The 15,415-nt window shown below is 45.6% G+C and overlaps 2 protein-coding genes across 3 annotated transcripts in view; one reads left to right on the top strand and one right to left on the bottom strand.

The window, feature by feature from the left end:
• Positions 1-15,415, bottom strand: part of hppy (MAP4K3-like protein hppy) — a 49,617-nt gene that overhangs the window by 1,908 nt on the left and 32,294 nt on the right. The gene's annotated exons all lie outside the window — the stretch shown is intronic.
• The window catches only part of GEFmeso (Guanine nucleotide exchange factor in mesoderm), a 36,622-nt gene that overhangs the window by 1,895 nt on the left and 19,312 nt on the right, over positions 1-15,415 (top strand). The window contains exon 1 of one of the 2 annotated variants that reach the window (XM_026815819.1): positions 10,530-10,751. The exons of the other annotated variant lie outside the window; for it this stretch is intronic. The gene's annotated coding sequence lies outside the window, so the exon portion shown is untranslated. Of the gene's footprint in view, positions 1-10,529; positions 10,752-15,415 lie in introns of those variants that run through there. 2 annotated transcript variants of the gene reach the window in all.

Raw genomic sequence — 15,415 nt, 5'->3', positions numbered from 1 at the left:
TCAAAACGTCCTATCAGATATCAAATATAAAATTGTATAATTTACAGTGGAGAATTAGTGATTGGCGTGTAGGTGCTTCGCGTTATCATTTTATCGATACGCGTCGTTAGATTAATTTTAACAAGGACATCCTTGTTACCAAGGCAAGAATCGCTGACTTGACATCTTTCCTTTCGTACACATGCGTCGACATAATAAAATTCACGCAGTACTTCGAGCAAGAACATCGTGGAATCAGAAATTTGTGAATGGAATCGATGGCAATATCGGTTATAAATAAACGCAATTATGTTTTGCGTTAGAACGACGTTAGTTCGAATGCTTGTAAAGAATTAGTACGACGCGGTATACTTTAATTTTAGATACGCGCCAGTACCTCGCCGATGATAGGAATTCTCTGTCTTTTCCATAGTTATCGCTATCGTTGTCTAAATATTTGCAACAGATACATAAACTAGAAAAAGCTGAAGGAAATCTAATTAGAAATTATAAGTATGAAACTGGGAATTCTGTAAATAAACGATCAGCGATCAATTATCTCGCAATCGTTTTTAATAGATTATGGGCACGTTTCTCGAGGTGTGTAGTACGATCGATAAATCATCGTAATGCGCGAAAGGGGAAAAATGCGAGAACATGTGAGACACTACATATTGTAGACCGAAGATAAGCTCGGTGTATTTCATGGAATTTCTCTGAAGGAGAAAACGTGCACTTATTACGGTCGATACCCGTGAAAGTGATGTTACGTAGACTGTCTTCCTTATCTCTGGATTATCCATCGAATTTTTTTCAACAATTTACGCCTTTTTTTAACGTCTCTTTCATTTATGATGTTCAGTCATGACGATTTTAAATGGCAGATCGATGACTTCCTCTTTTAATACTGTTGTTCCGTGCGCCAATAATTTTCGGAGCTCGTGAGAAGCGAACTGATTTCTCCGAAGAAAGCTAGAAAATTCTTTTTCTCCCTAAGTTGGTTACACAGTCGGTGCTACACGCGTTAAACTTCGTTTTATCTTCCCGACGATAAAGCTACTCGGTTAATGGCAATAATTCTGTCGTGGACGAGACAAGAGAGAAACCGTCGCAAAGAAGCGCGTAACACATGCATATCGATGCCAATTAAATATTTTCCCAAAAACAAACAGAGCGATAATCAATGTTGCTTACTTTCTACTTGCAAAAAGCGCTCGCTCGTTCTTCCATCCTCTTTCTATGCGCGTTCTTAATTGAACGTTTCTCAGAAACTTTTGTCCGTGAAGGAGCGCGCAGAGCATTGAAAATTGTTTTCGCGAGACGTCGTCGTCTCGAAGGGAAGATTTTGCAAGAGGAGTCTCGCTCGTGACTCCGCGATCCATCACCAGGAGGGAATTTCTGATTTTCATTTGCATGCGCACGATAGTCACGACGAGGAGAAGGAGGCGGCTACTCGCGAGACAAGTGTGGCGAACTTAAGGATGCGACGCGGTGCGCAAAAAACGGCCGGCTCTGCCGGATGCAGCTTAGAGTAGCTTTCCTCGATTCGCCTCCTCTTTCTCTACGCTTCTCCGTGTCCCCTGTGTCTGCGTACGGCCGAAAATCGAGCTCGTTCCGTCTGAATTTTTATAGGACCGGGACATTCCGCAGAACAAATGAGATCGTTAAGACGGGTTTCGGAGAAATTCGTTTCGCAAGCATTTGGAGTCCGAAGTTATTCCTTAGAGCGGGAAAGTTGATTACGCGAATTCGTATTCTCGAGCGTTTTCTACACGGCTCGACTAAAATTCGAAAGCAGTCTTAAAAAGCGTACACTCTAAGATTGATACTTCACGATGCAACTACCCCTTCGTTGCATCGCCGTCGTGTGACGCAAGTACCGATTTCTTCTCGATTCGTTAACATTCTCGGCTGGGTGACAGATAACATTCCAGGATGCGTGTGACACCTGGGTCACGATACCTACGGCCCTGCGATCGTGTGGGCTCAGTAAAGCGTGGGCGTATGTATCGTGCTCCTCCGGCTGCATTTGTAACGCCAAGTGCCTTCGCCGATGACCGTAGTCATAGGTGCATCTACAGGCTGATTCACATCGTGGGTGATGCGTCCATTAATTCTCGGTTCCGAACCAGATGAAGATAAGACCCGAGGATATTATCTCTAATGTTCATTGCGAGCTCATTTGTAACCTCGGGGAACACGCTTTATCGTTCCTTTATCGTGTACACCCTGTTTCGTATTGGATTCGAGATAATATGCATCATCTGAAGGTATTAGGGATGATTCATCGATCTCACCAAAGAGAACAGACCTAAACTCAATTGCGATGGTTAGAATTGAACTGCAAAAGTAATTTTACTTAATTAAATCTCTGCGATCGAAACTATTCTCTTTTTATCTCCGAGCATAAACTGTGATAATAACGATCAAGATTAATCTTACGTTTCCTCGTGCGTATCTGACCGACGTCGTAAACTGAGTCACACCTGTAGTTCCGGGATACTTTTATCTCGCCCCGTTTACTTGTCGCATGCGCCGCTTTTTTTCAACACAGTTTGCATAGGACTGATGCATCGCGTCGGACAAACGAAGTTCAAACAGAGGGATTTGTCGGATGCACAGAGCTCGTGCGGAAGAGAGGCAACCTGTATCACGCTACGCGGTCGAGAGCAAGTGGGCGGATACTAGATGCAGGGTAATAAAGTCATGATAGAAGAAAGTACAATTATTACCCTCGGGATCAGTATTAGTGAGCTTTACATAGAACGGGAAAACTGTTTTTCGAATGTACGCAGGTATAGTTGGTCGAAGAATCGAGTTCGAGACGTTGATAATTGGATCTCGTTAGGAAGCATAATAGCGTAAAGCGCAAGAACGTGTCATAGTTCGGAAGCCTTAGATATGAATATTCCAACAAGGAAGACGCAAGGTTTACCCTCTATCAGCGAAGGGTCGCTCGAACCCTTAATGAGTCGCGCGTATTATGTTTCTTAGGGATGCTTCTACGTACTGTGTCTCGTGCAACACGGAAATAACTAATTACTCGACCATGAGATCGATGCGGATCAACGCGAGATACGAATCGAAGTAATTCGGAGTCAGGTACCATAGGTAATCGCGCAAACGGGGCACGCGAAAACTGAAGGGGTCTCGATGAACGTATGCGAAAGTATCCTGTCGAACATTTAGTCGTTGAGGATAGCCAAGCCGATGAAAACGTGCTCGTATGCGAACGAGGGACGGGGGGATCGTCCAGCGAGACGCCATTGAACTTGATTTCCCGACACCAGATTCCCGTGCACGTTGCACGTGCAGAAACTCCAAAGGAGAACAGGAACGTTTGCCCTCGACGCAGTCTCACGTATTTCCAAGCCTCGGATTGCATATGGATCTCGAGAACGGGTCGTGCCTCTTGTGGATTTTCAACCTCTCTCTTTCCTCGCTTCGCGCGATCGTGTATTCGTCGAATCGTAAAAAGAAGTACATCGCGTTTTATAATCAGATCGCAGAGATAACGTTCTCGGATTCGGATAGGGAAACGCTTTTGTACTGAAACGACGATGAACGAAAATACGTTTAAACGTTCGCCGATCGCGTGAAAAGTCTCCGAGCTTCGTTATGCTTTTGTTCCGTGGTCACTTGCAGCTCTCGCATGTGCATTATTTTACGTAACCAACATCTCTGTGCTGAAATCTAATCCATCGATTATAGTAGATACGCTCTACGAAACTTGCGTCCATATCCGTGTCGCACGACGAGCGACACAAATAATATTGCATTTCTCAGATATTCTCCGCGAGAAGGTTTCGCGTGAAATAAAGAGAGAACTTCGATAAGCAGCTATCTGAATCGGTACATCCTTTCGCGCGAACTCGCAATTGCAAGGAGGATGTTTACGGGTTTACCGACGCGTATCTCTCTTTTTAATACCGTTCACCCACGCGGCGAGTCATATCATTTCCGCGCGAAAATTATCTTCCCCGTGTCATCGTTCTCGAAAATGAATTTTGTCACTCCGTGACTCGTCGCCTAAACATTTCGGTCATTCCCGAGATCGTCTCGTTCCTCGTTCACTTTGGCAAACGTCGATCGACCGGTCGGGATTCCGCGTCGATCAGTATTCGGGACTACAGTTAGATCTGAACGGGGAGAAGGGTTGAGAAGGCAAGGTGGAATAAAAAGCGGGCCGGTGTCATCCCGATCTGGCCGGCGACCCACGCTCCTTCTTTAAGCTCCGGCAATTGAGTACGCGCGTGCATCCAGTATGGCTGATAAAACCGGATCTCGCTCTGGGCGCGCGCACGAGGCGAGGGTTCAACTACTGCCGGCTAGCGGCTGCCATGTACCGCGGCAAACCCGATGCCTAATGTCGTTCCTCGTTACGTTTCCCTTATATGTAACGCGCTAGCCACTCGGATAAAGGTTCGTTTCGCGTTGACTCCTTGGGGTGTTCAACGGTGCCGTTAACGCGGTCCGAGCTAAGCAAATTCAACCCTTCAACCAACGGGACTACATATCCGATGCTCGTACAAATTGAGAAACAGGGGTCATCGTCCCATTAAAACAGAAGTAAGTGAAAACGTGTTCACCGATGCGATCCTCTCAGTAGACGAAATGAAACGTTACTCCAAAAATCGATATACGTATTACGACCATTTCTGTTTTCCATAAAATTAATCTGTTTGTCGTACATCGTACGAATCTAACGTTGAGCGATCGATACGCATTCCTAGTTTCGTGCAGCTCTATTAGTTTCAGAGCAGCAGGATTTGTCGCACCCGGTCCTCGTTATCTTTCTGGGTCCGCGTGTACAAAGCGACAACGAACATGAGCGTGTGACTAATCAACGGAATATGTGGAACGCGGTGCCCGTTGTACAATGTACTCGCGCGTTGCTTTTAACGCACAGCCCGGCGGACCGTGTTCCTGTTGCAATTTGTTAACGTTAAGGTGTCACGTCTTTCCGACGCGCATTTTTCGCAGCCGCGGCAAACTTTGCGTGACCTCACTCCAAATAAAAGCAAATTGCATCACCGCGATGCTCGTACGATTCCGAGCGTGTATCAGGTTTTGTCATCGGTTTATTTTACCTTTTGCCTCAAGTTGCTCATACGGGACGAGTCGATGAGAATGTTCTAATTATTTTTCTGCATCGTCGCAATATGTTTTCACTATCGTTTTATAATCGTTGAAACCGTAAACGTTCGAAACGAATCAACGACATTGATACCCGCTACGAACGGTCGACGAGTTTCAATAAGAAATTCTTTGTTCGGCTATCGCACTGCTAATTATCTGCGATCCGGTGTAGCAGAACGTGCGTAGGAAGCGTAATAACTAATGCGTGCAAGCGTAAGCCGATTATGTTTTTCCGTCGACACCGTGAAACACGGGACGGGTTTATTTGCATTTTAAATACCGGCCGCGCACGCGCCCCCATGAGATCTAGTCTCTCGCTTACATTATTTCGTCTGTCCGTTTGAAAATGAAACTTATTCCGTTGCCTGAGTCACGTAATTTACATCCACGTTTCTTCTATTCGAAACTTTATCTTCGAGACGGTCTTCAACGGTTATTCGACGATCTTCTTAACGAGACTGCCCTCGTAACGTGGATCGGAATGTTAGTAAAAACTCGGGCGCGGTAATTGCGTTACGTGCAGAAATCTGCGATGAATCGCGAACAATTAACTTTGGCGGAGGGAAATAATTCGACGCGTTCATCTTCCCGGTTAATTGTACAGCGTCGTCGGATAATTGAATACCCGTTGGCGGCACCGTGACAAATAAACGAAACGATCCGACGATGATACCCGTTGGCTAACCGAGTGATTTAGAAACGCGACCCACAGGCGAATTTACCTGTCGATACGATCGATGCTTCGAGGTCCGCGGAATGAGTCCGTGGTAATAATTAATTGATCGCGTCGCTGAAAATTAACGCGCTCGTTCAAATGAAAATCGCGGCGTTTTGTCACGAGCCGAGCTTACCAGATCTATCGTATTAGTTTCGTTGTAATTTCTATGTTAGAGATTCGTCGGCTTGAAATTTTTCTCGCTATCATTGATACTCAGTTTCGATGAATAATCGGAAACAGGTGAAACGTGCTTGGAAATTCTGGAGATGCCTTGTAAAAGATAAGAAATATTGGAACGCGTATCGAAATACGTACTCCGTTCGTGGAAGAAACGTTTGTTGGCCCGTAAAGAACTAAAATTAACGTGTTCACGACGACGTTTCTTTCTTCTCGCGGTTAAACCATGTTTCCGTGGTTCTTAGTGCGAGTTGAGTTACGAGCCATTCTTCTCTCGACGGAGCGAAGGGGAAAATGCGTTAATAAAATTTCTCGGGACGTTCTGTCTGATGGTTGATTAAAACGCGTAGCCACGGCGGCGTGGCGACGCGTGCGCGTCCAACGACACGCGTATACGTACAGACAAAAGTGTCTCGACGCTCACGATTTACGAGTTCGTTCACACTCTCCTCCGCGCGTTGGAAGCCTGCCTGAGTTTCGCCAGTCGTTTCCCTTAGCCTCCGAGCATCGTGTCGAATAATCGCGGTACAATCTGACGATAAGACGGACAATGATGCTGCGGGACTTATCTCTCCATCCGGTGAATAGAGAACCGTACGCTCTTCGACGAGATTTACAGGTTTGCCTCGCGGTTTCGATGAATTAAGCCTCGACTAAAAACTGTTGGCGAACGGTTTGTAAGATCTGCTAAATCGATGGCGCGTTATCTTATCTTATTATTTGAAACTGGCCAGACGATATCTTCAGGACGATAGGATTTATTCAGTGTCTCGAGTCGTATGTCTCGAAATGAACCTTCGGATCATGAATTTATGTTCATTATAAGAAGCGGACCACGCGAAATCCGATAGATGTTCATTTTTATCAGGGTAATCTTTTCTGTACGTGTTTAAACCTATTTTCGGATCGAGCCTATCGGGTTCAGAAATAGTCGGGCTAACAAACTCGCTCGCGATATCAGAAGAGCGAGCACTATTAATTTAACGGAGCTCTGGTCGAAAGCGTGAGGCCTTTGCTTTTGCTCGGGCTCTACGGTTTCCGCTCGACGGACCTCCCAGGGCCTCGATGACCCGCGAGTCCGCTTTGACGCGATTTCACGGCCATTCTCCCGGTCCCGTGCAAAAATTAATCACCGTGGAGGTACAACGGCCGACGCAGCTGACCCTTTGCCAACCTGATCCTCTCGCACGTGTCACAAACCGAATCCGTAGTTCTGAGAAACCCCGTTGACTCAGCTTGACCGTTGAGACCCATACGAATGTAACCTTTTCACCGCGGCACTCTTTAAGAAAGCATACCATCCATTATTCGGACTTTGACGAGGAACCGATTACGGTCCTGCGTTCTAATTAGAAAATCCTGTCCTCTAATGGGTTTCGTAGTCAAATGGATTTCGCTGGAGTCTCCTGAACAGTGGGCGTAGCTTTGTCACGGGCATGCAATTTCATATTCCCAGAATTGGAAGAACGTATTATGCGTGCAGTGTTTCACGTTGCCACTCTTCCCTTAATAATTCATTTTGAATTACTTCGTCTACGATACTCTTGACCGGGCGTTCACGTTTGCGGATTGATAAGTTTCCGCGCACATAAATCGTGTATCGTTTCACAATTCCGCCGTTGGGCGAACCAATCAAATCACCGGATTCGGTTTTGGAAAAAAATGTTATTTAATACCGCGTGGGCAACGAGGTGGTGCGCGCTTTATCTAGACGTTGGATTATATGGGTGGAAAGTGGGCACAACGAGAAAAACTGTCATTTGACAGCCGGTCAATGGGCTTGGCAGCCGATACGACGTCTGTTATATTCGCAAACTCGATGAAGCGCGCTCATATAGAACACGCTTCCCGTTTCCATTTTTACACAGGTATTACGCGCATTTCCGTGTACTCGTTCCTGTCTAGTTCAAAAATTAGGTGACTTTTGGGAAAGGATTAATTTCTTAAAAATTGACGATTCTTATCATAATTACATATTCCGTTCTATGAAATCTTCGAGCAACGTTTGCTGGGTTTAACTATTAATAGATACGTGTCGCGTAAGTGGCCTAGTTTATCCGCGAACGCGGCGTTCGGTTGCTTGGAAAGCGCGTTCAACAATAGAATATTAGATTTTATTAGGGGTTCGCGTGTGCCCCTCCGTATGCTTCGCTCGCCCTTTGTCTCTCGTCGTACGGAACGACGTCAGGCTACAACTAGCGTCGATATTATCGAAAGATTCATACATTTTCTCGTGCACGTGTACGCATTTATCGTAATTTCAACCTGTGAATGCTCATCGTTCCCTAAATTTATTTTTTCTAAAAATTTCCAAAAATGCTTGAAATAAAAATTATAGATACTGCTATTACTTATAGAAAAGTCATATACAATTTTTTTCTATCTTGAATACTTCAGGAGTAATCGATTAATTATTTCATTTATCGTCAATTACTCTTTAATTATTAGATTATATGGTCGGTTCAGCATCGACGAGTGGTTTGATTTCTATTTTTTCTTTTTCGTGCGACACGAAGTCCCATAATTCTGCCACTCTTTAGTAATCTCTCCTCGGTCTTACTACGTTTTCGCGGAAGTACGTACATATCAGCATTCGAACGACACGCCTCGTGTAAATCCTTTGTGCTCGCGATGTGAATATTGAAATTTTTACTAAAATCATAGACGGTTTACATAAGTCTGGTTTCCTAGAGCTACGTAAGGGGGTTGAATCGCGTTTCCTGTGCCTGGGAGAAATCAATCCGCGGCCGCGTCGGTTTTTCCAGGAAACCGCACGCCTCGGAGCCGCACGATTTCCTGCGATAACGCGCGACGATTCGATGAGCAGAGGCGAGAAGTTCCCCGCGCGCAGAGGAACGACCGGGATTTAGTGGCCGTCTAACGGTTCTAAGGTTCTCGGCTTCTTCTCAGTTTAGGTTTACCTTAGGCCTTAGGCCGTGCGCGATGCAACAGAATCGCGATTCCTTTCCGGTTTGTTCTTAGGGCTCTTCGGTACCTCGACCGATTGTCTCTCCGCGTCGTTGCTAGACTCCTATGCGAGTGCACTGACCCGAGCCCAGATGCGCTCATCTCAAAACGCATCGAGCGATGACTTCGTCACGAGACTTTCCGGATTTATTGATCGTGCAAAGATTACGATTCTTCCAATGTGTAAAAATAAAGAACTCGAGAGCCAAGGATTACCTTGTACATATCTCTATGGAACAAACAGAGGAATTCCAGAGATGAGTCAGGCACAAGACAAATGGTCGGAATGAAATCGATGTAGACCAAAGATTAGTCGAGCTTCCACCGGAAATAGGTTAACGGTAGGTACTGATCCGGAAGGAATTTGTAGGTTCTCGTGCCGCTCCGTCCATAAACGTATTTCGTACCTGGCCGCGAACGCGATCTCTTTTGGCACGAGGCCAATTTACAAACAGTTACGTAATACGTATCGGGAAGTGGAAAAAGAATCTCTGCAAGTTGACAAAACGTTCCTTTCTCCGGCGTCGTTTAAAAGGAAAACGGTGAAAGCAGCCCGTAGACCGATCCAATTACGAATCGATAACGATCGATCTGGCCGTGTAATCTCGATCCCCGCCTCATTCCGACACCGGCCGACATTTTCGCAATTTCCTCGCGACGAGAACCGATTTGTCATGCGAATCGGCACGTGCAAACGTCTCGGCCGACGATTTCTCTCGGTGTACGCGTGGACGTATACGTGTAATACACACGGTGTCGGTATTTCGAGCGGATCTCGCACGTGGGAGGCGAAATGGACGCGATTCCTAGTCGGCAGTGGCGTAACCGGTAAACAAACTCGGAAAAGAAGGACGAAGCGAGCGAAACGGGACGAGAGGGAGACAAACCTGTTCGGTTAACTTGTTATCGGCGAAACGAGAAACGGGTTATTAAAAGCGATCGCTTTATATCCCGGGGGCGAAGGGAAGAGCACGGGCTTATAGACAACGCGTATCATTACTCCGTTTCTTTTCTTTGGAAATTCTTATCCACGCACGGGCGTCGTCGATGCAAGAGGAGAATACCGGAGGAGAATCGATCTTTCCAACTTATCTACTGTAATAGACTTATAACAGAATTGTGTCATGAACGAAACGGAATGGCTTTAAAAGTTGAACAGAACGTACAATAACGTGGTAATTATGATCTCTGATAAAGGAACCGACTGATTATTACGAGTATTTCTAAAGAAGAAAATTAGATGGGACGGAACGGGCGCGTGGGCGTTCTCGTTCCGTCTCTCTCACTGTCTCTCTCTCCCCGTGCATAGACAGTCGTCGCTTACCGTTCTCCGATGTGGGTGCATCGACGGAGCAGCTGATCTCGGATAATCGTGAACGCGTTTTAGCGGGCGCGCAGGGAAAGGGAGAGAGAAGCCGTCGATCGGTCGACGACGGTGTCGGGACTCGGTGAGACCGGTTTCTACGCGGAGACAGAAAAGTGCCACGGCGAAACGAGACCGCACCCTGTGGCTCCCGCAGTGGTATTCCTGTCCCACGTGAGCCTTATGCCAGTCAGAAACGGTGCACTTGGCTCAGAGTTCTCCCGCACCGGATCCCATCCTCAGTATTTATCGCGCTGTCTCTCTACGACGCGACGCGTTTCTCCTCTCTGCACGTCCCCTAGTCGCGAGACCCACCGGAAGTGCAAGGTAGACTCTCCCATCGTTGAACAAAGAGACGGTACCTGTGAATTAATTATGGGAAGGACGCATCGTCACCTTTTGGGAATCGTGAGTTTTACTTTTCGTTTATCTACCGCGTGTCCTCATTTCGTTCTCTATGTTCTCTCAACAATTTTGTCTGGAGCACAGAGTTTAATTCGTGTTCAGCTGTTCCGCCATCGTTTCGGATAGTCGAGTCAGTTAATTGTTTTTGTACCGGACGATGGAATCGCGGTACGTAATCTGTTCTTCTATCCGATTCGCCCACGATCGACTCGCGACGCTGTTATTATTATCACCATTATGGCGATCGACGCCTGGCGTCCTCGATGAATATTCAGAATCGGTTAGCGGGGCTGAACTTCGTCGGAGGATCGATAGACATCGGCATCGGGCATCTTATGTTTCATTCATAGTCGGTTGTCGCGGGTGCCGGACATAATGAGCCGGGAGAATGAGAAATTAGCTTCGTGCATACGATTTCAATAAAACCGCTCGTTGTCGCGCACACGATCGATGCTTAAAAAACGATTTCGTTGCTCGTTAATTGTCGTTTGTAAGATAATGCACCGAGGAACGACAGTGCGACGGTGCAAACAGACGTTAAAAGAGTTCGTGTAAAATATCTTTATTGGAAATAGATAATTCATTGTAATCAGGTTTTGCTCGAATCTGATCACGAGAGGTCTGGTCCTCGTGGGTGGGCATTGCCCGTTGGCAGCTCGCTTACTGAATAACTTTGCACGGTGTTGAGTATCGCTCAAATTTAATGTCGGCCTGGTATCGGTATTAGGTCATTACTAAACGCGCGAGGCTTTTTCCTCCGCTACACGACGTCGACGACCACTTTCACGCGCGCATACATTACACAGGTCTCGGAAATCGTTGTAAACATACCACGGTTGGATTTCGCAATCGACGGTGCAATTGAAGACAAGACAGGGTCGCGCGAGCGAACAAATTTTCGGTGAGAAATTCTGTTCTCCAGTTTGGGAATTAATTTTCGACTTCGGATTCTCTAGAGATTCTACTCAGCGTTTATTTATTTCCTCGGACGAATATTGTCTGTAAAAGAAAACTAAAAATCATTTATACGAAGCTACTAGGTTCCGATTGTCGGAGAAGTTAGCCACGGTGGTTCAAAGCTGATGCAGCCAGCGTAAGATGGAATGGAATGTCCTTTGTAAACCGGCTGTTTCACCTCCATATACGTATATACGTACGCCGCCTTTCGTTCCCTCGGTTAATATCTGTGTAAGCCCGACGAAAAGCGGTACCAGACGAACAGAAAACGTCGCGACCTTCTCTCCGATCGTTGAAAAATAGCAAAATTTCCTATACGTCTAGCTAACGAGTACTGATGGGAATCGTTGACCTTCGATAATTTGGTCGCCGAAGCGAATGTACTCCCTGTTGCAAGGCGATGGAATTCGTGTTATCTGATGTACGCTCAGAATGTCAAGCCGAGGATTAGGCGAAACGACCGGGTAGTTGCTCTTTCCATCGACACTTTTTCAAACGAACAGCATTCCTTTGTTGACTTTCATTTCTAAAGTCGATCTCTCCAAGAGTTACGCGTGGGTAATATTTGGTTATTCGAATCGAAATCCAATTTCTGAATCGCAACCGATGATTTACCAACTTCATTCGAGTTATGCGAGTTCCACTTTTGAATGGGTTCGCCATTTACGATAGGGAGCACGAACATACGTATGCACGGGTGAACAGCTGCGTTTGATTCGTACGGTAAACTCGGCGTTCTAATTACGACAATTGGTCGTCATTGTTCTTAGGCACGTACGCGTGTACGTAAGACGGGGAGAATGATTAACGTGGTGCGTGCACTCCGACTACTCGGAAACTGGCCCCGTGGTCCTCGAACCTCGCTTTCGAGTCTCGCGCGAAATTAAGGTCGAAGGCGACGGAAACGACCCGAGCATCTCCGATTTATTATTTAAAAAACGATTTGCTTCTCCCTTTAAGACTTGTCAATGAACACATTTTTAATCGCGCGTTCATGGAATTTTTTTTACGTCAAACAGTAAAAGATTACGTAAGTTCTTAGTAAAATAACGGAAAGTGGAGCTCGTCGTCGACTCGTCTTATCGGGAGCGTGACGCATATCAGACTGGTGTAAAAAGAGAAAATAGGATTAGGCGCCGTGTTTTTATTCGCACCGAGCGCAGAGATTAGTTTTATAGCAGCGAGTCTATCCGATAAAATAGACGCGGTAACGAGTTTGTAGCCTGGCTCGTAATTAGAAAGCGCATTTACGCAGAATCGTGGCGTTTGTTTTGCAATTAGTCGCGGGAACAATTGAATTGCCTAGCTGGCCCATCCCTGATTTTTCTTCTAAGAGCCGACGGGATAACTAGCTTCGATAACGAAGGATAATCGACTCGTCTCTTCTATTGTCGTTCATCGTACCGTTTTCCAGAGTCTTTGCTTTGAAGAAACAATGATTTGCATAACGCAGTTAACTGCATCACGCTGGACTTCTAAGTACGTACGTTTCTTTGATTCTGAATGCTAGTGTCCATCGAGCAATAGTGCGACAGCGTAGCAGAGAGTAAAAAAGAGTTTTAGCGATCGGTCGCTTCCTTTAATTAACTGAAGCCGATCAGGGCGCGCCTTTTCCCACAGAGCCGATATGCAAAATTCGACATTAACCGAAGCGTGATCTATCGGCGACCTTAATTAGCGGCGTGCCGGGTTTATCTCTGCTCTTACCAAACCTAATCGCCTGTCTTCCGGTACCGCGATCTCTGGTATCTGCCCTTAGACCCGAACGATAAGAGTCCCTTTAAATAAAGTACATCAAATGCCGGACTCTGATTGATGATAATCGAATGAGTTTCGAAGTTCTGATGGTAGGAGTCAAGAATGAGATTCCTCGGAAGGGAAACAATCGAATTTATTAAGGGTTCCGGGTATTTATTAAATATTCCGGTTAGCAGAGGCTGGCTGGCGAATTAATAAGAGTCACATTCGAAGGAACGCGACGCTTCTAATTGTCGTTTTTATTGAGCGCCCCGTTGAAAGGGCCATTCACCAGTCTGACCAGACCGCATTCGCGATTTCCGAACACCGCTATTATCCCATAAACACTAAAAATACCCGTATCGATGCCTCCTCGAGGCACCAGCAGCTACTCTTCCATAAAACCTTTTTATGGTAATTAGCGGAGAGAAATTGATTGGCATCGATGTGGTAGCAGTGACTCGTCCGAGCATTTTGCAAATAGCTTTATCGGCGATTCACCGATTCAATTTCATCCGTCCCGGAGCAAATTGAACAAGAAGCGGTTTGTGAAATTGCACAGACACCAGATTTCATCTGGCGAACGCCACCAACGCTCGGATATGATTTGGGTGCAGGTGCACGACGCTCTACTTGTCGGGCCTGGCGGGTATTCAGGTGGTAAGAGTTGACCGGGTTTTAAAATTGTGGGTTAACGACGAGAAGCAGTACCTTTGTGTCCTTTTTTGGAAACCGGCGCGGCGGCGAGTCGCGTCACTGAAAAATCGATTCGAGTTTATTTTCGTGGATCGACGATGATCCCTCTCCACTTTTTTCTCCTCGCTCGACCCACACTCCACACCCGAGATCCGCCTCTCGTTCGTGCTTGAATTATTCCCGACACCGGAGAAAGTGACGCGCCCTTTCCCTTGACAAATTTCGCCCGACCGATCGTTGCCATTTAACGGCCCAACCCGAATCGTTCTACGAATCTGTGGCACGTCCGAAAACGAACCTGCAACGTTTTTCGAACGTAGAAAATTCAGTCAAGGGTTGCCAATGATGATAATTCCTTACGGAGTCTATGCAGAAATTTCTTTGATCATTTGCACGTGAATTAATCGAGTTTTTACCTAAAATCGAGAGCGAAGTGTTTATCGAAATTAAGATTGCGCAAGAGAAAGTCCTCGTCGTGTAATTGGAATTGTATCACGCGCGAGTCGACTGTCTCGTTATCTTCCCATCGGGTGAACTTGACTTTGATCGCAATAGATGCTATTCCTAGAACGCATTTCGTATCTTCCACCCACGAATTTATCTTATCTTCATTGAACCCAATTTAATTCGTGTCCGGGCGCCACCGCCGTGGCACCCTGTTACCCGATAGTTTCAGAATTTAATGGTCCCCGTTCTAAAAACTGGCCTAATCGCGTTGTCGCTCTGCTTTTACAGCGAGCAGCCTCGTCTCGAATAAGTACGTATATTATCTCGTGGACCATTTGTTTTCCTATCGAAGCAAATCGTCTTCACTCGTTTTAAGGATGTATTGGCTATACAGTCAATCCCAAAATTTATGTATCTTAGAAAAACGCATTTCCTATAATTAAAAAGAAATCAGACGTTGGAAGAACTTGTACCCCTTGGAAAAATTTTTTTTTTCTTAGAATTTCGATAAATGCTTCAAATAAAAGTTGTTTTTCTTCTAACTTCGATATTTAACGAGTTAACTATGATTAATTGGCATTTTATGGGTACTCATAAAATCCGACCATTCCACCGTCGAATCAGCGAACTTTTGACAAAAAATTTCGTTTTTCCTCAATAACTCGTAAACTGTTAGATTTACGAGAAAATTGCATAGGGCCTTTTTTGTAGAGGACGACGAGATCTACAATTTCCATATAAAAGTTTGTCGCTAGCATTAATAGTTTACGAGTTATTGACAAAAAACGAAAAAATAGTTTTTCGCAAATTACTTGTGAACTATTGACGCT

This window comes from Ceratina calcarata, unplaced genomic scaffold, assembly GCF_001652005.2.
Source record: "Ceratina calcarata isolate Rehan_Ccalc_2016 unplaced genomic scaffold, ASM165200v1 scaffold1, whole genome shotgun sequence".
NCBI classification, from domain to species: domain Eukaryota; kingdom Metazoa; phylum Arthropoda; class Insecta; order Hymenoptera; family Apidae; genus Ceratina; species Ceratina calcarata.
The sequence above is the reverse complement of the archived record's forward strand: the minus strand, read 5'-3'. Positions and strand labels throughout refer to the sequence as shown.